At 45.0% G+C, this 27,711-nt stretch overlaps 1 protein-coding gene and 1 long non-coding RNA gene across 4 annotated transcripts in view; one reads left to right on the top strand and one right to left on the bottom strand.

Annotated features, from left to right (window-relative positions):
• RCAN1 (regulator of calcineurin 1) overlaps positions 1–27,711 on the top strand; it is a 94,140-nt gene that overhangs the window by 6,053 nt on the left and 60,376 nt on the right. The window lies entirely within an intron of this gene.
• LOC111093554 lies at positions 2,823–26,786 on the bottom strand. Of its 2 annotated transcripts, XR_005382323.1 has the most exons (6): positions 26,748–26,786; positions 22,436–22,484; positions 8,814–9,246; positions 5,779–5,912; positions 3,815–4,395; positions 2,823–3,555 (listed from the first exon to the last, which is right to left on the bottom strand). It is a non-coding gene; the product is annotated as an uncharacterized LOC111093554 (long non-coding RNA). The 2 variants fall into 2 exon arrangements; XR_005382322.1 differs by having other exon boundaries at positions 2,823–4,395.

The raw sequence follows: 27,711 nt of genomic DNA, 5'->3' as shown, positions 1-27,711 counted from the left end.
AAGCCTTTGGGAGGTGACCCGTGAGATAAGAGCATGTACTTGAACACGGGGTTGCCTCCCGTGGCCTTCGGGTGCATCCCCTTCTGCTGCTGCCAAACGGCAGATCCCGGACTTGTGCTCCCCAAACTGGTGTTTTGGCAGATAAGACACCGTGCAATAGTCGTTGTTGACTGAGATGTTCTTGAGGTCCAGGGTAGCATGGCTGGTATGCGTAGCTGCTGCTCACAAGGTACGTGGTGGTATTTGTGCCTGCCAAGTCCTCCTGTGGCAGCGTGCTGGAAAATGTGACATCCCAGCAGGACAGTAGCGGTCGGGTTCCACTGCCGTGTAAACTCCAGGCGCTTGTGGGCCGTTTTCACCTTTCACCCTAGTGTCGCAGGCACTTGGTTCCTCAAACTTAAACTATGCCTGAAATTGCCCCCTGAAGCCCCCTGGAGAGCAGAAGGACAGTAAGCCAATACGATCTGGTTTAATTTATTTTGAAGCGTGCAGAATGTCCCATGTTCAAAAACAAAACCAATACCTAGGTGTTATGTATGTGCAGAGTTTATTTCAGAATTTTATTCACTATTTCCCCAATTTTAGAATTTCTGATTCTTATATAAATCAAATGATTTTTTATATCCGTGAAGTTCCTTTGATCCCTGCCCATCACTGCGAGCAAGTGTGTGGTTGCCTTTCAGCTCAATCGGCCACCACCACACATCGCTCAAAGCATTTTTCCTCGGCAGCAGTAGCTTCAAATGTCATTGCCCGTAACTACAGCTTTCCGAGCCCCAAGACATTACATAAGGGAACAAAAGACAAATCGGCTTTGTGATAGAACAGAATAGCTAATGCAGAGGCTGCTAGATTCCAATTCCTGTGTTTATATTTTAAGCTGTATCCTCTCTTTCCTTTTTTTTTTTTTTTAAAGATTTTATTTATTTGAGAAAGAAAGAGAGAGAGAGCGAGGGAGAGAAAAGAGAGCGCAAGCAGGGGCAGAGGGAGAAGCAGATTCCTTGCTGAGCAGACCCCAATGCGGGGCTCCATCTCAGGATCCTGGGATCACGACCTGAGCTGAAGGCAGATGCTTCACCAGCTGAGCCACCCAAATGCCCTCTTCCTCCTTTTAAAAAATTGTAATCAAACGGTAGAATGCACTCCTTGCATCTGTGTCATTGGAGGGGGCCTGTTTCCCTGGTCTGTGACTGCATCACGCCTGGTCAGTCCTAGCCGGCTGGCACACACAGCAGGGCCGAGCACACACCTGCGTGTGCGTGTGTGGAGGGTGACGGCCTCAGACCCTCTCGTACGCATCTTCTATGCACCATTGTTAGGAGTGCCCGTCATTTGAAATACAATTCAGTGTTGAGAGAGGAATTTTTTTTCTTTTGTAAGTACTAATCACCACCCAAACGTGGAGATGCTGACAGTAAATGATGGTATTGTGTTCTCTGAGCATTGACAGGCTCTACCTCGGCAATGGGAAGTAAAAATAGCTCTCCTGCCCTCGTTGGGCAAAACAGATACATTTTCAAAACATAACCAGTAGGAACATATTAAGTCCCTCAACTCAAAAGTTTGATGTTGGGAAAAGGGTTGCCTTCACGTGTACATGTCAGTCACTGTAGCAATCCTTTGCTGGATTTGATTTAGTTGGCGTAGACTGTTTTAATTTATTGATTTTTAACATCCAAAGATTTTTTTTTTTTTTTAAGATTTTATTTACTTATTCGTTAGAGACACACGGAGAGAGGCAGAGACACAGGCAGAGGGAGAAGCGGGCTCCATGCAGGGAGCCCGATGCGGGACTCGATCCCGGGTCTCCAGGATCACACCCTGGGTGGAAGGAAGGCGCTAAATGGCTGAGCCACCCAGGGATCCCCAACATCCAAAGATTTAATTGGGTTGATATGCTCGCGTTCCCCACCCAAGTGTGTATGTGAAGGGGCAGTGCCGTCTGATAGCTAAGGTATGGATCTTCAGCATACCTGCCCTACACGCTTACACATGTGAGTCTGAAGGAGCTATGTCGCTCCACCTGCCCCTTCGTGCCTTAGTTTCTCTACCTGCAAAGTGGCGGTGATAATATAGCACGTACATGTTACGATGCACATAAAGAGCTTCTCACTGTCATGCAACGTCCGCTAGTGTGTTTGTTATCTACTGCTATGCGCCAGACTGACTCAAAACTTAGCAGTTGAAAATAGTAAATTTTATTATCTCACAGCATCCAAGGATCAGGAATCCAGGGATGGCTTAGCCTGGCCTGCCTCCCTCTCTTTCTCTATTTCTTTCTCTCTCCCCCTCTCTTAGTCTGCAGTGAAGTATCAGCTGCAGCCTCATCTGAAGGCTGCACTGGTGGAGTGTGTACTTCCAGGCTCACTCACATGGCCGGCAGCAGGACTGCGTTTCTGGGGGGGTTGTTGGGCTGAGGACCTCCCTTCCGTGGTGGCCACTGGCTAGAGACTTCCCTCGTTTCCTTGCCACATGGACCTCTCTGTAGGGCAGCTCCTGACCTGGCAGTTAGCTTCCATCAGAGCAAGTGAAGAAGGACATGTGAGAGGCATGGGATTCAGAGTCTTTTGGTACCGTGATCTGAGAGTGAAATCCCACCACATTTGCTTTGTTCTGATCATGAGAAGTGAGGCGGTAAGGCTGACCACCCGCAAGGGACAGGGGGCGTGCGCCAGGGCAGGGACTCCAGGGAGGTGGTCACTGGGGCCATCTCAGGCTGCCTGCCACACAAGCTATTAGTTCCCTTTTTTTCTTATAAACTTTTTGACTTCTTGGGGCAGCTAACATTCAGAAGTGTTCATTACGGTATTTTCTAACCTGACTTTTTTTTTAGCTTCAACCCTAGAAAAGATAAGTTATATTCTCCGCAGTTTGAGACTGCACCACTGAACATCAAATACTTCATTCATAGGATTATAGCTAGGTTATTGAGTTTCTAACGTATCAAAAGCTGTTAGCCACTGTGTTTCTGAAAGAAGAGCTTGGGAAGCTAGATCCGTTTACATCGGGAAGAGTCCGTATTTTTCCTTTCGGTACTAATTTCAGCAGGTGCAGTATGCAACTCCCATGTGAGGTCCTAATCAACACCAGAGAGCAAGTATTTGAGGCTGGCCTGAATTCAGATTGAAGAGGCGAAAATGTGACTTCATTCAGAGAGCCGAGTCTGGGGTTTTTTTGTTTTCACTCAACACAACAGTAGCTTGTTTTCCTTCCCACCTTAATACCTCTTGTAAAACTTTCTTTTTTTCGAAGATAATAAAGTAGTTCCCATTCATTAACATGAAGTGCCTCCTTATGTGTAATCTGCTTCTTTTCATCTTCTTACGAGAACTGTATGCAGTAGGTGCTGTTACCATCCCCATTCCACAGTGGAAGCAGGGGCCAGCAGAGGCCAAGCTGCCTGTCCCAGGTCACAGAGCCAGGAAGCGTGCAGGTCCCGTGATTTCATTTTAGCCAACTTCAGAGCCTATGCTGGAATCATCTTGCAGTGTGCGGTGCGGCAATGCACATGAATTTTTCATATCTTTCACATCTTATTGAAACCCCAGGGCAGCTCTGTGAAGAAAGTATTTTTATCTACAGGAAACTGAGGTTCAGATGAGTTACAGCTCTATTCTTCTTTCAGCCATTTATTTGTACTTAACGGATGTGTCTGAGTTCCTGCGGTACATCAGTGACAGCCCTAGTGATATTCTTGTGCTCAAGCAGAAGGCAGGCCTGGGCACTGGAGCCCTGGATTGGAATCCTGGCTCCATTGCTTCACTCACTCACTCACTTGGTCATTCATTCATTCATTCATTCAACAAATACTTACTGAGTGCCTGTTCTGAGCACTGTGCTGGTTGCAGGACCAGCCACGGGATCCCAGGTGAGTCTGTCCCGCTCCCCAGGCCTGGCGTCCTCAGCTGCAGAATGAAGCCAGTTACCACCCTACCCCACAGCCACGGTGAAGTCAGCCTGAGGGGACGCACAACGAGTGACACACACCATCCCTCCCTTCACGGGGCTCACAGGCTAGCAGCAAAGACACAAAATTAAAATTTTAAATTCTGTGTGTTATGGTAAATATAACCATAGTGCTTAGGAGATCCATTAAAAACAAACAAACAAACAAAAAACCACAAAAACACGTCCTTGGGCCAGTTATTCAGCCAAATGTCAGTTGCTTCGTCTCTAAAGTGAGCAGGTGAATTGAATAATCTCTGTAAGGTCATCTCTGGCTCTCACCACCGTTTGGCTCTGCACCGTTCAGTCAGTAGAGCCCAGCCCATTTGCCCCAGGCTCCTGGGCACCCCCACGTGGCAAATCAGACTTTTCCAAGTAGCAAGTTGCCCAAGAAGAGAATTTCTCTAGTGTGAATCCAGTTCTCTTCTACCCAGCTTTCCAGCCTTCCACCTGTAAAGAAGACAGAGCTTGACCTCAACCCATCCTAGGTTTTCAGCTGTGACTCTCTGACAAAAAGACAGATGACCAAGAGGAAGACGTGTGTGCAGTGCACGTCACAAGGGAGAAACCTCAGCGAAATGTAACTGGGCTTGTAAGTCCTCTTGAACAAATACCAGCAGAGGAATGACAGGGCAGAGAAAAGCCATCTCAGGCTTCCCAGGGCAGCAAACTACAGGAAAGGTAACTATGTGGGAGGAAGCTAACGGGGTAAGGTTGTTTGCAGACTCCTCTGGTGCCTTCTCTGGGCTGATCCGGGTCTGGAGTCCTCTCCAGCAGAAGGAGAATTTATGTCCTGCCTTTAGGCAGAAAAAGGGGGAGAAGATCATTTTTTCCTGCCTGTGCCCATAATTGCCTTCAGCTCAAAATAACCTTTATGTCAAAGGGGATGTTGGGGGTGATAGATTCTGGTTCCTTCACACCCATACCTCTGCCTCCTGTCCTGCCCTGGTCAGCAGGAGGCCTGTCTGCTAGTTTGTAGCCAGAGCGTCTCACTGACTCCAGCATCGATTTTGTCCAGTTAACATTTGAGGGTTTGCCAAACACAGCCTCACAAAGCCAGAACATGTATATGAATTTTTTTTAAGCCTCTTATTTACTGGGGACTTTTTCAAATCCTCTGATGGTTATTACTTATGAATAAGGTGACAGTATGTCCCATTTGCATGTCTGATTTATGCCTGTCATCCCGGGAAAGTCAGTAGTAGTACCCCCTCTGACTCTTAAGTTTGGATGCTAAAGGATAGAGTCATTACTTGTACAATTAATGATTAGCATCCCATTTATTTGGCCCCATTTGTGCCACGTATTGTATGTACATTATTTAACCCTTCTTACAACCTTCTAAGATAAATACTATATTTGCCTATTTTATAGAAGAAGAAGCCTTCCTTCCGCCTTTGCAAAACGGAGCCCATAGGCTCCACAGCAACTGGGCAGCTGACTGTGGGCACTCTCCCAGAACCAGGGCAGGAAGGGCCCTCAGGCACATACCTTGCATTTCTCCAAGGAGGAATCAAGGCTCAGAGAGGGGATGATGTTTCCCCAGGGGTGCTCCCTGGATATTGGTGAGAACTAGAACAGGTCTCCCTGCCCCCTGCCTACTGGTGTTTATACTGCTCATTTAATTCTGTTTTAAAATGTCCTTTCCTCTTCCACCCCTGCTCCAACTAAAAGAACCCAGAGCAGAAAAATAATGAGGAGGACAGCCAGAGTCATCAGCCAGGACAGGCTTAACTTAGGGGGCTGACAAAGAGAAGGGCATCTGGGGCCCCCTCTGGTTGGAGAGGCAGAGAGAGCTTTGCCCCAGAGCTCATCGGGCGCTGCTGATCATACCAGCTCTGGCCACCAGGGGGGAGTAACCTCGCGTATGTTCTGTGGGAGCCTCCCCTGTGGGAGGTTGACTTAGTCTTTAATTCAGGCAACGACACAGACAGTGCATTTTCAAGCAGGAAGAAGTCACGCCTGTGCTGCAAAAGAAGTTATTTAAAGATAAGTTAGTAGTTGAAACTTTCAAGTGGAAAGACACCACCTCCCCTTCCCCTGGAAGACCAAGGCTGTAAGAGAGCCACCTCCCTGAGCGGCTCCTTCCCTGCTGCTGGGCAACACCACCGCCTTTGGAACAGGAAACACAGGGGCATGTGTTCACCTACAGCAGTGGTCCTCCTACTGCAACCATGCCTGGTACCAGTTTGTGACTTCCCCTGCCCTGTGCTCAGATTTGCAATTTGGTAGGACTATGATTCAAATGATTAGCATAAAGATACACAAAGGGAACTCAGTTGACACAAACACTGTTTTAGAAATGTTGGGAGTTTTCTGAGCTGGCTTCAGATATTGAGACTACTTTAAAAAAATTTTTTTGAGAGAGAGTAGGGGAGAGGGACAGATGGAGACAATACCAGCGCAGGACCCGATGCAGGGCTGGATCTCAGGACCCTGAGATCGTGACCCGAGCAAAATCAAGAGTTGGGCCCTTGACTGAGCCACGCAGGCGCCCCTACATAGACTACTTTTAAAAGTAAAGCAGATAGGTCCCCAGACCTGCACAGTGGAGGTGTTCTCTCACTGGGAGACCCTGTCCTGGGATGGTTCCAGAATTCCCTACTGCTCAGGCTACGTGGTGACAAGTGTTCTGGGCTGGAGTGAGGATTCTTGGGAACTCAGATTTTGGCCGTGCCCACACATCCACCTTTGTAGCCTAAGCTGCAGATCTTGGACAGTGATGGAGACCACCTCAGGTCTGGGTCAGTAGTCTCATAAACTCCTTTGCAGCCCCTAAAAACAGGGGCATTTTCACCCATGAGAAAATTCACTAGGTTGTTGATGAAGTGTCTCTGGAAGATACTTGCAGATGTTCGGCAATATCAGGGTTGGTTTGTACCTGTAGCTCTCTTTCTAGCATAGCTCAATCTAACGTGTAGCCTTCCAACTCAATATCTCTGTTTATCCCAACACAATATTTCTAGAATGTTTTCTTTTTTTTTTTTTTTAAGATTTAATTTATTTACTCATTAGAGACCGGGAGAGAAGCAGGGACATAGGCAGAGACAGACGCAGGCTCGATCCCAAGATCCCGGGATCATGACCTGAGCTGAAGGTAGATGCTCAACCACTGAGCCACCCAGGTGCCCCAAGAATGCTTTCATTTTAAAAATCGGTTCTGAATTTATATATTTCTTTGAAGTGGTCAGTAAATTTGCAGGGGACTAACATTTTGACCCTAATTTACTCTGTTCTGTCAAGCATTTCTTCTTGACCTATATTGGGAAATACTGTTAATCAACAAGATAACTTCGTAACCTTCATGTTTTGAGTATCTCAGTTCTGCAGAGCAAGCTGGGGGAAATGACCTGGTCCTCAGCATGGTAAGCAAGCCGGAGACCGTGGCGTGAGTGAGGTGGGGTGACAGGTAGGAAGGCTGCATGCTGAGGGATGACTCCCTGCCCTTGCTGGAGGGGCTGTTCTGCAGAGGACAGAATGGAGCCTGGCGTGCTGGGCTAGCAGCCTGGAATGAAGCTGTACCATTGGGCCACCTCCAGGGCTCTGGCTGAGGTTCTGAGCCTCATCTTCAATCTGGGAAAGGAGGGTGGGGTGGTGCGTTCACTCTTCCTGGATGCTGTGAGGCAGTGTCTGGGATGGTATCTGATGGCAGGAGATATTCCAAAATGTGTGTGTAGTCTTTAGCAAGGCCCCCGTTTTAACAGCAATGAATATATCATTAGATGATGTTCAATCCTGGGTTGCCATTTTAATTTTTGTTCATTTATTTCATTTTCCTCCTTCACTTTCTCTATGAGATACCACAGGGGGCCACCTTGGCAGGATCACCTAATTACAGTTTCCCCAGCTACTTGTTACTCATCTTACTTGTATGGCTCAGCTGAGGGTGGAAATGTGCAGGGCTGTGTGCACATAATACCCCTAAGTGCTCACCCTCTTTTATGGGCATATAACCCACCTTGCTTTCGAGTCGTGCCTGGTGAACGGTGTTAGATGTTGGGGCTGGGAGGGGGAGCCCCAAAACCAAGTCAGCCTGAATTCAGATCCCAGCTCTGTCAGCAATGGACTGTGTGACCTTGGGCAAGTAACTTTTTTGTGCTTTGGTCTCTTTGTTTTTAAAATGGGTAATCAGAGTACCTACCTAACTCACAGGTTTGTGACCATGGGGAACAAGGGCAGGGCACCTCCAAAATGTGCCACTTTGGCATACTGATTATTTTAAACAGAAGTTATGTAAGACCCAACCTGTGCAGGAAGGACACTCCTCACACCCTCCTCTGTCCCCCTAAAAGCAGGAAATAAGCCTCCCCTGCGGAAGGTACCCTCCCTGTACCGGGAGGTGAAGAGACAGCCTTATCACCAGAAATAAATTCAGGGCCAAGAAAGCTATATAAATAACCCTGTTACTTTTTACTAACTTACTACCCCAGCCCAAATTCTGATTAGAGTTCCTTACTAATTGAAACCCCTAAAGTGAAATCTTCTTTATCTTGTCAATTCCTTACAGATCTATTGTCTCTTTGTCTAACAAGTATAAAAACAGTCTGCCTTGGTCATTAGTTTGGGTCTCAATCTCATTATGTGGCCTCTGTGCACACATAATAAAACTTCATGAGTTTTTGGGTTTTTTTTTCCCCTCTCCTATTAATCTATCTCATGTCAACTTAATGTTTAGTCCAGCTGGAAAACCTTAAAAGGTAAAAGAAGAGTTTTTCCTTCCCTAAATAAGAATGAGAGGAGAGCATATAAATTGTTAACCTTAAAACTGTCAGTATTACATGTCAAGTGTACTTCAATTTAAAAAATAAACAGTAGTCTCTAGGTAACTAAAAGTAAATAGAGTACAATAAAGCCATTAGTTCTTTTACCAGCAAAAATGGGTTGGTCAGGAATAACCGAATTGCAATCCCAGTCAAGCAAGTGATGGAAAAATTACAGGCAAGTCTGGAGAACAAAACAGAAGAATGCTAGTTTCCAGAAGAGAGAGGATGTTGAGAGAGATGTGTAAACAACAACAACAAAAAAAATCCATTGCCCTGAACTGGGAGTTCAAGTGTAGTGGATTCTCGTTGGCTGGGCTGTGATCGTCTCTCCTTGGCTGGGCAGTGATTGTCTCTCATTGGCTGGGCGGTGATTGTCTCTCATTGGCTGGGCTCTGACCATCTCTCATTGGCTGGGCAGTGATTGTCTCTCATTGGCTGGGCTGTGACCGTCTCTTATTGGCTGAGCTGTTGCTGGGCAGGGAGAAAATTCTTCCTATGGGGTGTTAGAGTAATATGCTTGTGCAAGGTACCACTCTCCCTGCAATTGACAAGAGGTAGGATGTTAGCTCCCCCACTTCTGGCTTCCCATCTTAGTGAGGTTTTCTTTTCTTAATTTTCACAAAATAAAGGGGTAACCATAATACCAGGCTCCAAGTAAATGTTTGGTACTTGTTAGCAAGTTCATTAAAATTATTAAAATGCAGATATTAAAGTGTTGCTCACTATCCTGTGCCTAGGACAGTGCCTGCCACGTAGTAGCCACCTAATAAATATTAAGTGCAGCAGTAGAAATAAGACCCATAAAAATGAAAGTATTGCTCTTTGAAGTCCATTAAATATTAAGTCTTTTCTTCCCAGGAGTTGCCCACACATGTGAGCACGTGTATGAAATTAACAGGCCGAAGAGCCCCATGCGGGACCCAGGAACCCGGGATCAGTACCTGAGCCAAAAGCAGACGCTCAACCACTGAGCCACCCAGGTGCCTCTAGATAGGCATGTTTTAACATGAAATGAGCTCTGCTACAAAGCTGAAAACGAGAAACTAAATGCTTTATCAAAATAAATCTCAAATAAGATAATGGATATAAAAACCATTAGCTCTAAAGCATAAGATCATTAATGCTGCTAATAAGAAATCCTAGGCTTCCTGGCACAGTTAAAAAAAAATCTGTAGTTGAAAAATAAATATATGTTTGCTGGGGAGGCTTTCCCTGTCTCTTGCCCTCCATCTCTTCTTTCCTTTCTCTCTTTTTCTCTCCCTTCTCTTTCACTGTTCTTAGAATGCCTTTTAGGAGACATACACATCTTTTCAGAAATTTACTGTCATCTGCTAACTCCATTTATTGCACCAGCCAGCCTCTAGCACCCTTGGTAGAAGGTGGCTGGTCATTTCTTTGCCAGATCTTGTCCCTAACAGGGCAAAATCAGCTTGTGATCTTATCTATGAAGGCTGCCCTGGTTTCCATTAGACCGTGCCAGGAAAGATGACCTTCCTTAATGAAATGCATGCTGTCTGCTTAGTACTCAGTGGCCTGCTGTGCTTTTAATTAAATGAACCAGTCTTTAAAAACTTCATGTTATCCCCGCACCAGCATGTCACCCACCACTCTGTCCCCAAATCCAGTAATTCCAGATGATTACATCATAGGGCAGCACCAGTGGGGACCGAAGGTTGGGCTTTGGCACTGTGGGATCTGGGTTCATATGTCTTAGGGCCAGATCTCTGTGATTTTGGTCTAGGATAACTCACCCCTTATCTTTCTAGCCAGAGAGCACTGCCGTTATAAGTTGGCTTTAGCAAAGAGTTGACACACCATTGTGTTAGGTCCACAGTGTGCTGGTGTAGTGGTATTTAATGGCATTAGGGAGAACTTTCTGAGGAGCACAACTCATAATAAGTACACTTGCTGAGTCCCAACCGTGGGTTATTACATTTGTCTAGATTGCTGTTTGATTTGAAGAGTAATTTATTCTAGAAGTAATATTGGGGGCGGGGCTGCCTGGGTGGCTCAGTTGGTTGGGCACCTGCATTCAGCTCAGGTCATGATCATGGAGTCCTGGGATCAAGCCCTGTGTCAGGCTCCCTCTGCACACCCCTACCTCCCTCTTATGCTGTCTCTTTCACAGACATAAATAAAATCTTTTAAAATAGGGCAGCCCTGATGGCCCAGCGGTTTGGCGCCACCTTCTGCTCGGGGCATGAACCTGGAGACCCTGGATCGAGTCCCACATCAGGCTCCCTGCGTGGAGCCTGCTTCTCCCTCTGCCTGTGTCTCTGCCTCTCTCTCTTTCTCTGTGTCTGTCATGAATAAATAAATAAAATCTTTAAAAAAAATCTTTTAAAATAAATAAATGTAATACTTGGTTGTAAAAATGAATAAAAACATTTACTAAAAGCTCCCCATCTTCTTCTCTCAACCTATTTCTTAGAGAGAGCCTCAGTTAAGTTTTATATATACTATTTCATACATTTCTATGCCTGTATAAACATGCATGTTGTGTACATGAAGAGATAAATGCAACTAAATATATTTATACAGTATCATACTATACACACTCTTTTGCCACCCGCCTTTTTAAAAATATTTTGGACATCTTTCCAATATCTCTGTGCATTTCTTTTGGTGACTACCTGACATTGCATTATAATAAGGTTTAGCCAGCAATTCCTGTTGTAGACATGTTGTTTTCTAGGGTATTTTTCCCCCCATTATAAAAACGGGAAGCAGTTCCTTACACATATCTCTTTGTTTACTTGTGTAAATAGGTATGTGAGTTACATTTCTAGGAGTAGAATTTCTGGATCAGAGGGCAGAGTGATATTGATAGCTACTGCCAATTTGCTCTCCAAAATGTTTATACTAATATATATTACCCCCTGCACTGCATAAAACTTTCTCTTTCCCCACATTCTTGCCAACAAAAGGGACTATAAATCCTTTTGGATCATTGGCCAAGATCATTCAGAGGTGAAAAATAGCGTCTTTTTGTTTGAATTTGTTTTTCTTTGATTTAGATCAAGGCTGACCATCTTTATGCTTATTGATCATTTGTTATTGTTTTGTTGTTCTTGTAAATTGATCATTTATCTCTTTTGCTACTTTTCTGGTTAGCTTTTGGACTAGTGAATTTGTAAGAGTTTCCTGTATATTAAAGGAATTGGTATTTTATCACATATATTGCAGACATTTCCCCCAGTTTGCCATTTGACTCTATGTGGTTTTTACCCTACAGAAATGTTTACTCTTGGGCAGCCTGGGTGGCTCAGCGGTTTAGCACAGCCTTCAGCCCAGGGCCTGATCCTGGAGACCCGGGATCAAGTCCCATGTTGGGCTCCCTGCATGGAGCCTGCTTCTCTCTCTTCCTGTCTCTCTCTCTCTCTGTCTCTCATGAATAAATAAATAAAATACTTTTTTAAAAAAAGAAATGTTTACTCTTTATATTTGTAGTAGAGACATAGCAGTTTTGCCTTCCAGTCTTCTGGGTTTGTCTCATTCCTACAGAGTCCCTTCCTGGGCCAAGATGTATAGGAGTATGTTTTTTTCTTTTTCTTTCTTTCTTTTTTTTTTTTAAAGACTTTTTTTTTTTTTTTTTAGTTTTTACTTATTTACTCATGAGAGACACACAGAGAATGAGAGAGAGAGGCAGAGGGAGAAACAGGCTCCATGCAGGGAGCCCGACGTGGGACTCGATGCCAGGTCTCCAGGATCAGGCCCTGGGCTGAAGGCAGGCGCTAAACCGCTGAGCCACCCCGGCTGCCCAGCATGTTTTTTTCCTAGTACTTTTACATTTTATTTTTGATGTTTGCCTTTAATTCATGGGATATTTTGGTATAAGGAGTCTAAGGTAGGTTTATGGTTTTCTTTTTTGCATGTGTCCTATGAGTTCCAAATCCTATAGATTTGAAATACACCTGGATGGCTAGATATACTAGAATCAGAGCTCTGCTGTTAACCTTTTTGTCCATTTCTGAACCAGTTTCATGCTACTGTACTGGAGGTGGTCTTACCTGGTAGCCCTCGTTTAACAATTAATGAGTCTAATTCTCTGCCATTCTTTCAGTATTATTTTCCTGGCCAGTATCATTTGCTTATTCTTCATGAACTTTAGAATCATTCATTCTGTCACTTTCAAACCGTCCTCTACCCCCTACAAATAATGAAATAAGAAATGCAACAACCAAACCTGTTGGTATTTTGGTTGCTCTGGGTTTATACTAAGGGAATATTGGCATCTTTGAATATTATGCTTCTATGACGTTCTACTTCTTTGGGCCATCTTTATGCTGCCAATACATTTCATTGTCTTTATACAAATCCTATCGCTTTTAGCTGGTATTCAGGTTGTAGATTCTTGGGTATAAATATTTTTTATGTAAATTTAAGAAATGTATTAAAATATGAGCTCGCTTTTCCTATTATTCTGATTTTTACTTTCACATAAAGGAAATTGTTGTTTCTGTGTATGAACTCTGTGACCAACCACCATACGAAAACCTCATAGCTTCTAGGAGGCGTTCGGTGGATTGTATTGCATTTGCCAGATGTAAAATCATATCATCTGTAAATAGTGAGTCTTGCCATCTTCTTTACAACACTTGTGTTTTATTCTCTTGGCCACATGACACTCAAATATTACTTACAGTGGTGCCAGGTGGCATCCTTATCTCGGATCCAGCTTTTAAGAGGAGTATTCTCATGTTTTACCATTGGCCATCACCTCGGTGTGGCAGTATGGTATTTTAACTTACCTTGCAGGTGTCTTTAACAAATACTTTCCTGTTCTAGACCTAATTGCCCACAGAAAACACCACCAGCACTCTCGTGGCTTTCAAGTAGACTCTGACCGTGCACTCAATTCTCCTTTTAATGAAGGGACCTAAAGAATGTTCTATGAACTATATGTCACCATCTGCCCAGTCTCGACACTGCCCAGCGGAACTTTGTGTTGATGGAAAAGGTTTCCTATCTGTGCTGCTCAGTATAGCAGCCACTGAGCCACTGAGTATTTGAAATCTGGTGGATATGACTTAGAAACTGCGTGTTTAGTTTCATTTCGCTTTAATAACTTTAAATTGTCACATGCTATTGAGCACGTAAAATGTGGCTGGTGCTACTGAGGAACTGGATTTCTTATTTTAAGTTTAAGTAACTTTCATTGAAATAGCCCCACGTGGCTATTGGCCACAGAATCCAGGCTGCATGGTTCTGCCTTCATATCATGAAAGGACAGAGCTCTAGAAATCACCTGGTGGCCCCTCAGTGTGCTCAGAGAGGTTGTAATTGGCCCCAAAACACACAGCAAGTACACGACTACACTACCGTGTGATGCCTAGCCAGGCAATTTGTTCAGGTCTGGAGCCTGTCCCACCATGCCTGACCCCCTCGCCCCCCTTTCCTCCTCACTTCCTGTTTCCCTCCTTGATGTGACAACCACATCCGGTAGTGTGTGTGCAGACCAACAAGCGGTCAGTAAACATGCCTGAGACCCGTTGACTCTGTCACCAAGTGGGTTGACCTAGGGGCCTGTGCAGTTGGCGAGCTTCAGCTGAGTTTCCTTGCTCTGCTGTGCAAAGGGGAAGGGTAGTGCAGCGGGCCTGGGCCTGGCCCCTGACCGTCCAGGGCCTGGGCCTGTCCTCTCTGCAGGTGGGGCTGAAGGCACCACGAGGCACCCTGTTCCACCATCTACAGGAGATGTTCGTACTGGACCCTTTCGATCCAAATGGATTTTTCTAGTCTTTTTCTACGAGATTGTAAACATCTATGCCTCCAGCAAGACAGCAGGATGTTGCTCCTACCCCCGTGACTAATCTGAATCTGAACTGAAGGGAACTCATGTCCTGTGAGCTGGAGAGTTGGGGAAGAGCATAAAGAAAGGAAAGCCAGGGCTTCTGGGTGGCTCTATGTTTAAATATCTGACTTGATTTTAGCTCAGACTGTGATCTCAGGGTTGTAAGATCGAACCCCAGAGTCTTCTCCCTCTCACCCTGTTTGCTCATGTAAAAAAAAAAGGAACTCCGTGGCTCCAAGCACAGGGTTGGGTCTCCCAGTAATGAAGAAACCACAGCAGTGCTCACGAGTCACTTAGAACTTTTCTACTTGGGCCAACCCTGTCCCTCTTATCCCGGGGCTTTCCTGGGCAGTTACTTGGGGCCACAGATGGCATTCTCCTCAACTTTCCCTTACCACCAGCCAGTCATTTGCATGAAGCTTGAGTGACCTACCCCACCAAGAACTCTTCGCTGTCTCTGGCCAAGGGGAAGACCCGACACTCACATCTGAAGGTCATTGGTCAGAGCTTAGCAGTGAGAGTGCCAGCTGCTCACTCGCAGTGTGATTTTGGGCAGCTCGCTCACCCTCTCTGTGCTCACCCTCTCTATGCCTCGACTTGCTGGTCTGGAAGTTGGAAATGGCCACCTTGTGGGTAAGGCTGAGTCTGTAGCTGGAAAGTGCTCAGAAGGCCTGGCTCACCAGTATGCCCTCCACAGAGATAGTTCTTCACACAGGTGACCACTCTCCCTGCTCCGGGGGCAGGTGACCTCCAGGCTCAGTCCACCTCTTGCCTCTCAGTGAGAGCTCTCCATGCAGACGTATTTAGGAGCGGGGCCTGTTTATGTGCAGATGGCTGCACCAGTGGCCCCCAGGGAGGCCCCTTTCCTGGCTGGATCACATGCATGTCTTGGCTTGGCAGAGTGGCAGCTGGTTTCTGACAGCCGGCTCCCTGGACCCTTGGGATGGCTTGTCCAGCACCCGTGATCCCACTGGAGCTGTCAGGACGCCAGCTTGCAGGCCTATCTGGTCCAGGCAACCTGTTGGTTTGGGGAGTGATGCCATTCCAACGGCCAGAAAAAGAGCTTGCATGTCTGAACCTGCGTGCCAGTTGGGAAGTCAGCTCTCAGGTAGGAAAGGGAGCCGCCTCTTGGGAGTGAGCAAACCTCAGCATTTTTGTTTCTCCACATAGGTTTCCACAGTGGCTGAGATGACCGGGCCTGCCTGCAGAATCTGGCCTTCGGGACCCATTCCCCAGACACTGGAATTTGTGATGAGTAGATGAGTTGTGTTCACTCTTAGCAGAGTCAGTAATTTGCTAAAAGGTCAAACTCAGCTTGATCAGAACACGGAATTACTAGGATTATGCCTCATAAGGAATTACTATTCCTTATGCCCCAGTTGTTCCTTTTCTCTCTCTCTCTCTCTCTCTCTCTCTCTCTCTCATGGTCAGACAAGAGCCTTGGAGAGGTTAGAAACTAGGCAATTCCTCTCCCCCTTTGATGACCCTCTTTCCCTGCCTCCCAGCACATCCCAAGAAGGAACATGGCTGTGGTGACTTTCCCCCAGCCTTTCACTCAGCATCTACTACTACATGCCAGTCCCCACAGCAAGTGTGTGCTTAAGTAAATGCTTCTAGAGTGTTCTGTGCCAGGCACTGTTGTACATGCTTAGAAATGTGTGGTCTTGTCTGACTCTCACGCAGACCCTGTGAGAGAAAAGCTGCTATCGTGCCCATTGTTCGGATGGAGTAATAACTGAAGCACTCGGAGCGGAAGTCACTGGCTCTGTGTTGCACAACTAAGTTGGAGGAGAGGCAGGAATTGAGCCCAAGCTGTTCTACTGCAGAGCCAGGAGTGCTTAACCGCTGCCCCTCCTGCCTCTCCACTCTGGTCCCTCATCTAGGCTGATGCCAGCATCCCTGTGAGGTGCACACTGCTGTTCCGTGAGGCCCTGGAGAGGTTCTGTGTGTGCCGGTGGCTGGCCTGGGATTCAGAAGCAGCCCCCAGGGTCTTGGCTCTAAATACTACTGTTCCCTGTGCACCCGGCTGCCCATCCCTCATTGCCATCTGAGCCCCTGGCCTCTGCCTCAGCCCCTGCCCTCACCTTACACCCACCAAGTCAAATTCAGCTGACAGATTCTAGGGGGCTCGAGGCTCCTCTTCAGGAAACATCCTCTTCTTTCACAGACTCTGTAACTGCAACATCATGCTATCTTTCCACATGCTTGTTTACTGGTCCTGCTTCCTCGGAACAGTTCATATCCTTTGCCTGATTCAGTGATCGGACTGTTTATTTTTAGGTAGGTCTAGGGTCAAGACAGAAATTCCTCTAATCTTATCAATCGATCTGTAACATTTTGGTGCCTTTTCTGTTATGCAACAGTTGTGAACATAATCGTTTGCTCATCGTGCTGAATAAGAGCATTAAGAGTGCAGATGTCACCCATCACCCAGCCCTCCAGCCTCAGAACAAAAAACAAGCGTAAACTAGAGAGTCTTTCCTATGCATGTCTGCCTGGGGCAGTGGTCGCCCAGGGCATAAGCAACTGTTGTAGTCTGTACACCTGATCCTTGAAGGCAGGACGGTACCTGGTTTGCTCTGTACCCCGACCTAAGACCCGGCGTCCAGGAACCTTCTATCGGTGTCTGTCCAGAGAATGACAGTGGGCCGCTCACGTATATTTGGTGGGAAGGGAGACCCAGGAAGCCAGAACCTAGCCCAGCATATTCATGAAGAGAATGCCCACAACAGTTTTCTTCTGTGTTCTAGACATTTTACTAAACCTATTTGCTATTCTAGAAGCTGTGCATATCCTTGGTCTGTACTTGGCTCAGCAGCCAGAGGGCTCCTCGGCCCCACCATATAACCCAGGAGGACCCAGTGCCCCCATCTCTTGGAGGCTCTGTGTCATTTCTAAAGCTGGCATGATTGTTTCATTTCAGACTGCCTCATGCTCCCTCCCCGGCCTAAGAGAGAGACCTGGTAGGCTTATCGTACAGGAGCGTTTACGGTCTCAGTACATGCAGAAGATAGCAGACCTACTCTCTTGGTTAGTATCCCTTTGAAACATCTCTAAGAGAAGCTTGTGATTCAGGGTGACACCTCAGCCCACGTCATAAGCCAAATCTTATTTATAACTATTCAATTATTTTATAATTTGTGACAATCACTTAGAGGGTCAGCTGAGGGACAGTGAGCTTAGCATGTGGGAAAACTAGGTTGTGCCTTGCCTGGCAGTCATAGGCACTTTGCAAGCTTGTGGTGGACGGCTTGAGGGCCGATTAGTATCATGTCAAAACACATGAAATTGCCAGTATCTGAGCATTTTTCACCTAAAGATCTTGGTGCTTCACTCTTATGCCTCCATCTGTGATCAGGTTTCTCGTTTGAGACCATCTCCATTACCAAAGCAGGATTGAGAGCAGCATATGAAGTCCTAGTATATACAGACTGGGGTCAAATTTTAGTTTAATCTATGTAAGTAAAGATTTGGCTCATTTCAGAGTGAAGGCCACCAACATTTATTTATGATACCGCCCAGTGTTGGTGTAGAGTGACGCCCATGGGTCTTCTGTGTACTGAACCCCTCCTGACTGCCCAGAGCCCAGGGCCTCATCCTCTGTGTCATCATGTTCCCGTGTACACTTAAGAGAAACAGCTCTATGATCGATTCCCACGTTCCCCTGGAGCTCCAGTTAAATCAAGCCATCGCGGCTTTCCTGTCATTGTAGATTGATGTCTCCATATTAATCACCAGAGTACATAGAAGTTCTATAGGAAAATCTGGTCAGGGACAGATGGCCTCAGCCAAGAAGTGTTTTTGTTGTATTTTGTTTTGTTTTTCATGGAATCAGAAAACACAAATAACAGATGATTGGCTGCTGTTCACTTTTTAAGGCTGCATAAATCAGGCCCTTGATAAATGGCTCTATTCTTACAGACTTTGAATCTTGGTGTAGAACAATGGCAGGCATCTGGATGGCCCCAGAAAGGTGGCTTGGGTGGAAAAAGAGGTCAGGGATTTGTGTGGGTGTGTGAGAGAACAAGTGGTCCCATTATACTGACTTGCTGTCTAATCCTAGTGCTGGGAAAACGGGATTTCCTCCCTCTGCTTGAACTTAATCACCTCCTGACCAGCGTTTTATTTGGTAGAACAGCAGCCTAAACACTGATCCTTGGGCTTTATCAAATCTTTTTTTAGCCAATCAGAGGACAGTGTCAACAGGGTGTGGGCGCGGGTTCGGGTGCCATCGTCCTGAAATAATGCAGCAGGGCTGATGTGGGAGTGGGTCCAGCAGGAGAGCCACATGCCACTGGGGCCACAGGGGGTCCTGACACCCAGGGGCGCTGTGAGGCCAGACTCCCCTAAGCAATACTTCTCCCCGGAATGCAGGTTGGGATGTGCATGATGAATTGGGGTAGTTTCTCAGGTTTCCGGGCTCCCCATCGTTTTTCTTTTATCTGTCTAAACCCAAACAGAGGAAGATTTGGTAGAGACGGTGGGATCCGACTAGCTAGATGGCCATTTTGGTATCAGCCTGACAATGATAGGACCTGGCTTGTGAGGGTCTTGAACCCTTTAGATGCATCAATTAATCAAATTGGAATTTAGTGGCGGTTTTGTCTTGCAATAGTCACGTTTGCAGCTAAGCTTTGATTTCCATCCCCTTTATCCACACCCCCCCCAGGGGTTCACGGCCCTGGAGTTTGCTGTGTCCAGGTAGCTGGCCAGCCCCCTTCCCTTGCCTGTGTGTGTCCTCCAAGGTCCCACCCCAGGCCTTTCTGCTTACTCTTCCCTCCTCCTGGCATAGTTTTTGCCCAGAAGGCCATTGCTGGCTTCCTTACCTCCCCTGGGCCGTGGCTCAGATGTCACCTCCCCAGGGAGATGGTCCCTGGCCGTCTTAGTTCAGGTGTACCCCCTCCTCTGTACCTTCTGTCCCATGCACAACACTGTCATCCCCCCAGGACACTTCTCACCCCACAGGACACACTGTGTGCTTTTATTTATCATTTATCATCTACCTCTTCCTTGCAGACTGCGAACTGCATGCGGGGGAGGTTGGTTTCATTTTTGTTCCCAGAGCTATGCCTGGTACACAGGAGGTGCCCAAATAAATATTTATCAAATGAGAAAACGAGTCCTTCCTGACAAAGATTTATGCTGACGTGGGCTGGGGAGCCTTCTGGAAGTGAGGACTGGACCCAGGTTCTCACTTGATTCCAATGCTTTTCACAAGGAAATAGTTTTTATGGGTCCTGGCAGGTTTCTTTTCTGAACACTATACAAGCATTGCCTGGACACAGATTATAAAGGTACAGCTTGGAGGCACTTGGGTGGCTCAGTCGGTTAAGTATCTGACTTCGGCTCAGGTTGCCATCCCAGCATCCTGGGGTCAAGCCCCACATCAGGCCTCCCTGCTTCCCTCCTCTCCTCCCCAGTCATGCTATGTCAATTGCTATCTCTGTCTCTCTCTCAAATAAATAAATTAAATTAAATTAATAATAGTAAAGTTACTACAGCTTGATGGGTTGTTACTAAACAAAAAATCCATGTTGCCCCTCAGATCAAAACAGAGAATGTTGTTGTGTCCAGAATTTTCTAGGCCATCTATCTAGTCGTTCTGATGCTTTGATCAGCTAGATACACTTTATCTTTCAACAAGGGCATAGTTTTACTTCTCTGTGAAGTTCCTGGCTTCTCAAACATGTCTCCTCATGTCTTTGTGACCTTCCTTCTGTGGCCTTGCACTCAGGAATTGCCACGCTCGTGACAGATCAGCTCTGAGACCTGGCTGCACCATAGGACGGGGGATGTTGGCTAAAATACAGCATCCTGGAACAGTGGAACCTTGTAGGTTCCTAAGTGCTGGCCAGTGCTGGGATGCATGAGCTTCCTGACAGTGGAAGATGGGTCAGGATAACGTGGAGAAAGTATCAGTTGAAAAGATATGACTTAGGGGATTAAGAACATTTTTTCTTAGGTTTCTAGTTCTCATTCCCTTCCAGATCAGATTGCTAACATTAATGCCCTCTGAGGTGTATTCATTAGGCATTCCTTTCTTTATTCATTCAGTTGTTTATCCAACAGATACTTATTAAAATCTCCTGGCAGTGTACATAGACCCAGGAGAAAACACAGCAATGTCTCTGCCCTCCTGGAATGTATATTTTCATGGGAGAGACAGATATTTGTGAAGTGTATTAGTGATAGATTGTGATTCTTGCCACGAATAAACCAAACAGGAGCCTGATAAACAGTAACAGCAGGTACCCAGTAGGGCCCCAGAAGGTCTCTTGGAGGAGGGGACATTTAAACTGAGGTCCAGGGGCTCCTGGGTGGCTCAGTCGGTTAAGTGTGTGCCTTTGGCTCAAGTCATGATCCCTAGGGTCCTGGGATCCCGTCCCACATCGGGCTCCCTGCTCAGCAGGGACTCTGCTTCTTCTTCTCCCTCTGCCCATCCCCGCCCCCTTCCCCGCTCATGCTCTCTCTCAATATCTCTCTTTCTCTTTCTCTCTCAAATAAATAAATAAAATATTTTTTAAAAAATTAAAAAATAAACTGAGGTCTGAAAGCTGTAAAGAGCCAGATAAGGTCCAGGCAGACGTGGGGGCTGGTACAAAGGTCTCTGGCAGAAAGAGTGTTCACCCAGGAAGCCAGTGTGAACAGACAATAGTGAGCAAAGGGGAAATGGGTAAGTATTAAAAAGTCTTTGCTGGACATCTGTATTAATCAGAGTTCTCAGGGGGGCACTTGACAGGACGAGCACTGGGTGATATGCTATATGTTGGCAAATTGAACTCCAATAAAAAAAAATTAAAAAAAAAATCAGAGTTCTCCAGAGAAGCAGAACCAAGTAAGAGATATATGGATGGATGGATAGATAGATGGATAGATGCAGAGATACGTAGATATATAGATATATGAAACAAATTCCCTTTCCTATATATATGTAATATGAGTATATAAGTATATGGTATACATATGAATATATATATATAAATACATAAGCTACCTTAGATTAATTTTGCTTGTAGTTTTATATAAATGGAAACACGTTTTTCATTATTTGTATCTGGTTTCTTTTGTTCAACATTCTGCTTATGAAAGTCACCCAAGCTGCCTGTGGTATGGGAGTCCTCCGGGGAAACAGATCAACAGGATGCGTATATTTATATATAGAGAGACTTACTTTAAGGAATTGGCTCCTGCAATTATAGAGACTGGCAAGTCCAAAATCTGTAGGGTGGGCTGGCAGTCTGCAGACCCAGGGTTGAGCCGATGTCACAGTTCAAGTCCAAAGAGGATCAGGCTGGAGTCTCAAGAGAGACCCAGTGGTGTAGTTCAAGTCTGAAAAAGCCTTTTGTTGCAGCATTTATGCTTGCTTGGAGGAGGTCACTGTTTTTGTTCTACTCAGGCCTTCAGCTAATTGGATGAAGCTCACCACATTAGGGAGAGCAATCTGCTTATTCAAAGCTCACCAGTTTAAATGTTCATCTCATCCAAAAACACCCTCACAGAAGCATTTAGAATAATATCTAACCACATATCTGGGCACCATGACCCAGCCAAGTTGATTTATTAATGTTCCTAAAGAGCCAACACTAGACTGTTAATTTTTTTCTATTGTATATTTCTTTTCTTTTCTTTTCTTTTTAAGATTTTATTTATTTATTTGAGAGAGAGTGGGGGAGAGCACAGAGGGAGAGGGAGAAGCAGACTCCTTGATGAGCAGAGAGCCCAATGTAGGGCTCGATCCCACAACCCTAGGATTGTGACCTGAGCCAAAGGCAGATACACCTAAACAACTAAGCCACCCAGTGTCCCTGTATATTTATATATATATGAAATCATGATTTTTAGTCTTTTCCAATATATGCCTGTAAGGCTATAAATTTCCCTCTACAAGTGGCTTTTGTTGCATCTTTCAAGTTTTGGTATGTCGTATCTTTATTACCTTTCACTTCCAGATATATTCTGATGTCCATTGTCATTTATTCTTTGACCTGTGGATTATTTATAAGTTCATTGCTTTGTTTACAAATATTTCGGGATATTCTAGTTATCTTTTGTGTCATTGATTTCCAGTATAATTCCACTATGTGATCAGAAAACACTGTCTCAGTCCCTTGACATTTTTTTCAGACTTGCTTCATGGTTCCACAAAGAGCTAGTTTCATGTATACTGGAAAAGAATGTTTGGGTTTTGGGGGATTTTTGTTTTTTCTTTTTTAATGATTTTATTATTTTATTTTTAAGTAACTTCAATACCCAGCATGAGACTTCAACTCACAACCCTGAGATCAAGAGTCACACACTCTACCAACTGAGCTAGCCAGATGCCCAGAAAAGAATGTATATTTTGTACCTTGTAGGTGCACTGAACAACAACGAAGAGTCAATTGGGTTAAACTTGTCATTTGCATTGTTCATCTATTGCCTTACTGAGTTGTGAATTCATGATGCTGAGAGAAGTGTATTAAAATTTCCAGTTATGGGGACACCTGGGTGGCTCAGTGGTTGAGCATCTCTCTTTTGCTCAGGTTGTAATCCTGAGTCCTGGGATGGAGTCACTTTAGTCTCCCTGCAGGGAGCATACTTCTCCCTCTGCCTATGTCTCTGCCTCTCTCTCTCTCTGTGTCTCTCATGAATAAATAAATAAAATCTTTTAAAAAAATTTCCAGTTATGATTTGGATGTTTTTCTCCAATGCCTACTCTTTCCTCACCTCCCCCCATATATATATTTATTTTTATATACATATATTTATTTATTCATATAAAAGATATATATATTTTTATGTTTTAAAAAATTATTTCATTATTTCATTATTTTCTTCCCTCCCCTAATTTGTCTATTTTGCATTCCTTTACTATTCTCTTAGTGTTCCTCCTTAGTAGTTGCTCTGGAGTACAATATGCATCCTTGACTTATTAAGGTCTGTCTGATAAGAGTTAGAAAGTAAAAATAATATCTTAGCATGGGCTGCTTCTGTAGCTAATGTATTATTCTGGAAATGCATGTAAATTTGCTTCTTTTTTTATGCGTATCAGTAAGGTTCTTAAAGACCTCTTACAGTTGTTAATGTTTTAATAATAATAACCAAAATGAATCAAAAGAGTGAAACTAGAATCTTACATAGTCTTTAGAAATTTTTCAACTCTTGAAATTCTGCTAATTTTTCCGGAAAAAAAAAGATAAAATTCATTTTAAATAAGAATTATTTATAAATTATTTTTGTAGTAATCCAAGTACACAATTTTATAACATTTTAGAGCATTGCCCTTTCAGTCTATAGAATGGGTGTCTGTTAGATGCATATCAAAGCATGACTCTCAGGTAACAGATAATTCTTGTTTTTAGTTCCTAATGCCACACATTTGCATGAAGCTGTGGGGACTAGCAGTTAGTGTGCATTTAATTTTGTCATTTGGATTCAAGATGCTCTTAGGAAACCTCTGGCAGAAGTCGGACGTAGAAAATGCACAGGTTTCTTTTCAAAAAGACTCTGGCACCAGGCAAGCAGGTACATGCTTCTCTGCAAGGTTTGAAGAAGCCTGGCCTATGAGCTCTTTCTAATTTGTAAGCACCTGACCCAAAGTCAAAAGCAACTTATGATCTTTTCATTATTTACCTCTTTGGGACTGGTGTCCTCTGCATCCTTTGTAATCATTCCCCCGACCTGTCCCTAATTACGCCACATCACGTAGCAATTTGATGCAAACCTCAATAGGTGTTAGTATCAACAAGATTGTGTTTCATAGGGGAATGTAACTTTCCACTGCAGTCAGCGACGGCGATGAGTCGACTGGTACAAGAAACCGGTTCTCGAGAAGGATATACTTGAGGAGTTATTCACAAGAACAGACTATAATTAAAGCTTTATTTTTACAAAGGAGATTTTTTTTTTTTTTTTTTTTTTTTTTGCCCTTGGTAATGTCTATTTTCTTAGATTTGGTAGAAGCATTTGGAAAGAGAGATACTCTGGTGTTGGAAGGCTTATCTTTCATTATTATCTTTCTTTGAAGTTGTTTGGCAAATTCACTCGGAATGAGACAATTTGGATATTTCTAGCTAACCGAGTTTCCGATTTCCTGTTGGATTCTTAACATCTTCTGAAGGTGAGGGAGGGATTTTAACAGAGATTACTTGAAATAAGGTGTGATATTTTCCTGCCTCTAGCATACAGGTAGAAGTAAAGCCAACACATTGTTGCGTGAGGACAACCAGTAGGCTGGGGCCTTCCAGGTGACTCTCACAGGCTGCCTTTGGCCAGCTCTGTCCCCAGAAGGAAGCAGGAGGATGCAATGCTCTGCAGCAGGTGGTTCAAAGAAAAGTTGTCCTCAGGTATTTAAGAGTAAACAGGTAGCTGTTGGTTAGATTTCATAATCCATATGAACTTTGCTCTGTGTGTGTGTGTGTGTGTGTGTGTGTGTGTGTGTGTGTGTGGTTTGTTTTTTAATGGTCAGACTTCAGATCTCTGCAGTCCCTGATCCGGTCATGGGATCTCTGTAAAGTGTGGTTCTGTGTATCAACCTCTAGAGACTCAAAGCAAAATAGAGGCTCTTTGTATTGGGCCGCTGGAGCTGCTGTATCAGAGTACCACAGAGACAGTGTCCTCATCGCCCACCATTGACTTTCCAACAGTGGCAGAGGCTGAAGTCCAAGGTCAAGCTACTGACAGATTTGGCTTCTTCTCCTGAGTTCTGTCTCCTTGGTTTGTGAGTGGCTGCCTTCTTTGCTGTGTCTATGTATAGTCTTTCCTCCGAGTGCACCTATTTGAGTGTATCCTCAGATTTTTTTTTTTTAAGATTTTATTTATTTATGCATGAGAGACACAGAGAGAGAGATAGAGACATAGGCAGAGGGAGAAGCAGGCTCCCTGTGGAGAGCCCAATGCAAGACTGGATCCTGGGACCCCAGGATCATGCCCTGAGCTGAAGGCATGATTTTTGTTTTTTTAAAGTAAGCTCTATGCCCAATCTGGGGCCTGAACTCAGGACCCCAACATCAAGAGTCACATTCTCTACCAACTGAGCCAGTCACACACCCCTCCTAATCTCTAGGTAAGCAGATACCAGTCAGACCGGATTAGGACTCACCCTTAAGAGCCTTATTTTAATTTAATTACCTTCCTAAAGGCCCTACCTCCAAATAGAGTCACATTCTCAGGTACTGAGAGCCCTTCAATATAGGAATTTAGGGGGGCAGGACACAATTTAACCCAGAAGGCTATTAGTCTGTTGGTTACCAGGGACTAGGGGGTGTGGGCGAAATGGGGAGATGTTGGTCAAGGGTACACTCTTTTGATTTAAGAGAAGTAAGTCCTGGGGTTCTAATATAGAGAGCATGGTGACTAGAGTTAGTAATACTGTATTGTATACTTGAAATTTGCTAAGCGAGTAAGTAGGTCTTTTTTTTTTTTTTTTGAGTAAGTAGATCTTAAGTGTCCTCACCAGACACACAGAAAAAAGGATAATGATTGTTATGTTAATAAGCTTGATTGTAAGAATCATTTCACCAGATCTATCTATATAAATTCATCATGTCCTACACCCTGAATATATCAGATTTTTATCAATCAATAGAACTGGGTGGGTGGGGGAGAAAAGTATCTGTAGGAATTTATTAGCACTCTTGTTCCTAAAACAAGTATCACGTTGTTCTCTGTTTGAAACTAACGACTCTGGACCCAATTCCAACATGTGTGTGGAGGATTTCGCCCCACACCAATTCTGAGACACCAACTGGGTGTTGAACAATTCAACTCAATTCGGACACTGTCTACCTTGAGGTGGCATCCAATCGCACAGGTTGAGGGCTGTGTCCCACTAGACGCCCCCCGCCACTCCCATGCCCACACCCATACTCTTCAGATGCCAGTCACAAGTCCAGGTGGTTACCTGTGCTTCTGACCAACCAGAGGTGGGAACAGCTCCCTCCTTGGGTTTGATTCATTTGCTAGAGCAGCTCCGAGAGCTCAGAGGAACATTTTACTTACTAGACTACTAGTTTATTATAAGAGGATATCACTCAGGAACAGCCAGATAGAAGGGAGGCATAAGGCGAAGTATGGGGAAAGGGCCTGGAGCTTCTGGATCCCCTTTCCAGATCTGTGTGTCCACCAACCAGGAAGCTCTCTGAAGGCTGTCCTTTTGGGTTTTTATGGAGGCTTCATTACATAGGCATGATTGATGAAATCATTGGCCTCCCGGCCCCCTCCCGTCCCCAGAGGTCAGAGGTTGGGGCTGAAATTTCCCACCCTCTTACCACAAGGTTGGCTCCCCAGCAACCAGCCCCCATTCTTAGGGGTGATCCAAAATTCACCTCGTTAACATAACAAAGACACCTTTATGCCCTCATCACTTCCAAAATTCCAATGGATTTAGGAGTTCTGTGCCAGAAATGAGGACAAGGACCAGATATGTATTTCTTTCCTTTTTCTTTTTTCTTTTAGGATTTTATTTATTTATTCATGAGAGACACAGAGAGAGGCACAGACACAGGCAGAGGGAGAAGCGGGTACCCTGTGGGAGCTCGATGCAGGACTGGATCCCAGTATCACGCCCTGAGCCAAGTCACTGAGCCACCCTGGTGCCCCCGAAATACATGTTGCTTATAAATCACAGTCTCATGGATGCTCTTTAAAATGGCACCAACCTCCATCTGGCAGCCACAGCCAGCCCTGGTTCTAGAGCAAATGCCTCATCTGGCCTGAAAGGGAGCCGCCCTGTTGGCCTTTTGATAACAAATTCCGAGCCCAGCTGGGAGGTCACTGAGGAGGCCACTCTAATTCTGCGACCTAAATAGCAAGACACCTGCTTTGCAGGAATGTGGCATACCCCCTGGGAGGCGCCCTTGCCATGCACTCTCCCTGGACATCAGGCCATTTCCTGCTCTTCCTAGTTTTTTATTTTTAGATTTTTCTTCTCATTAATACTCTGTTGAAACTGTCATGCTAGGTGTCCTGCTGGTTGAATACTTTTTTAGGGCTGTAAACAATAGAGACTTTTCATTCTGTGTGATTTGTCTTTCGTTCCTTAATGGCACTGCCTCCATCCGAGAATGGCTGCTGTTTCTCTTTGGGCTCCTCCTTCTCCGTGATCAGAATTTAGCAAACGGAGAATGGAGAGGCCAGGGGGGTTGGGAAGGGTGGGAACTTCCTCTTCCTCCTCTTCTTCCATCTGAGGAAACTTTTCAAGTAAGAGGAGAGAGAGGGTATGAGTAATACTTT

Source organism: Canis lupus, chromosome 31 (assembly GCF_011100685.1).
Source record: "Canis lupus familiaris isolate Mischka breed German Shepherd chromosome 31, alternate assembly UU_Cfam_GSD_1.0, whole genome shotgun sequence".
NCBI lineage: Eukaryota > Metazoa > Chordata > Mammalia > Carnivora > Canidae > Canis > Canis lupus.
The sequence above is the reverse complement of the archived record's forward strand: the minus strand, read 5'-3'. Positions and strand labels throughout refer to the sequence as shown.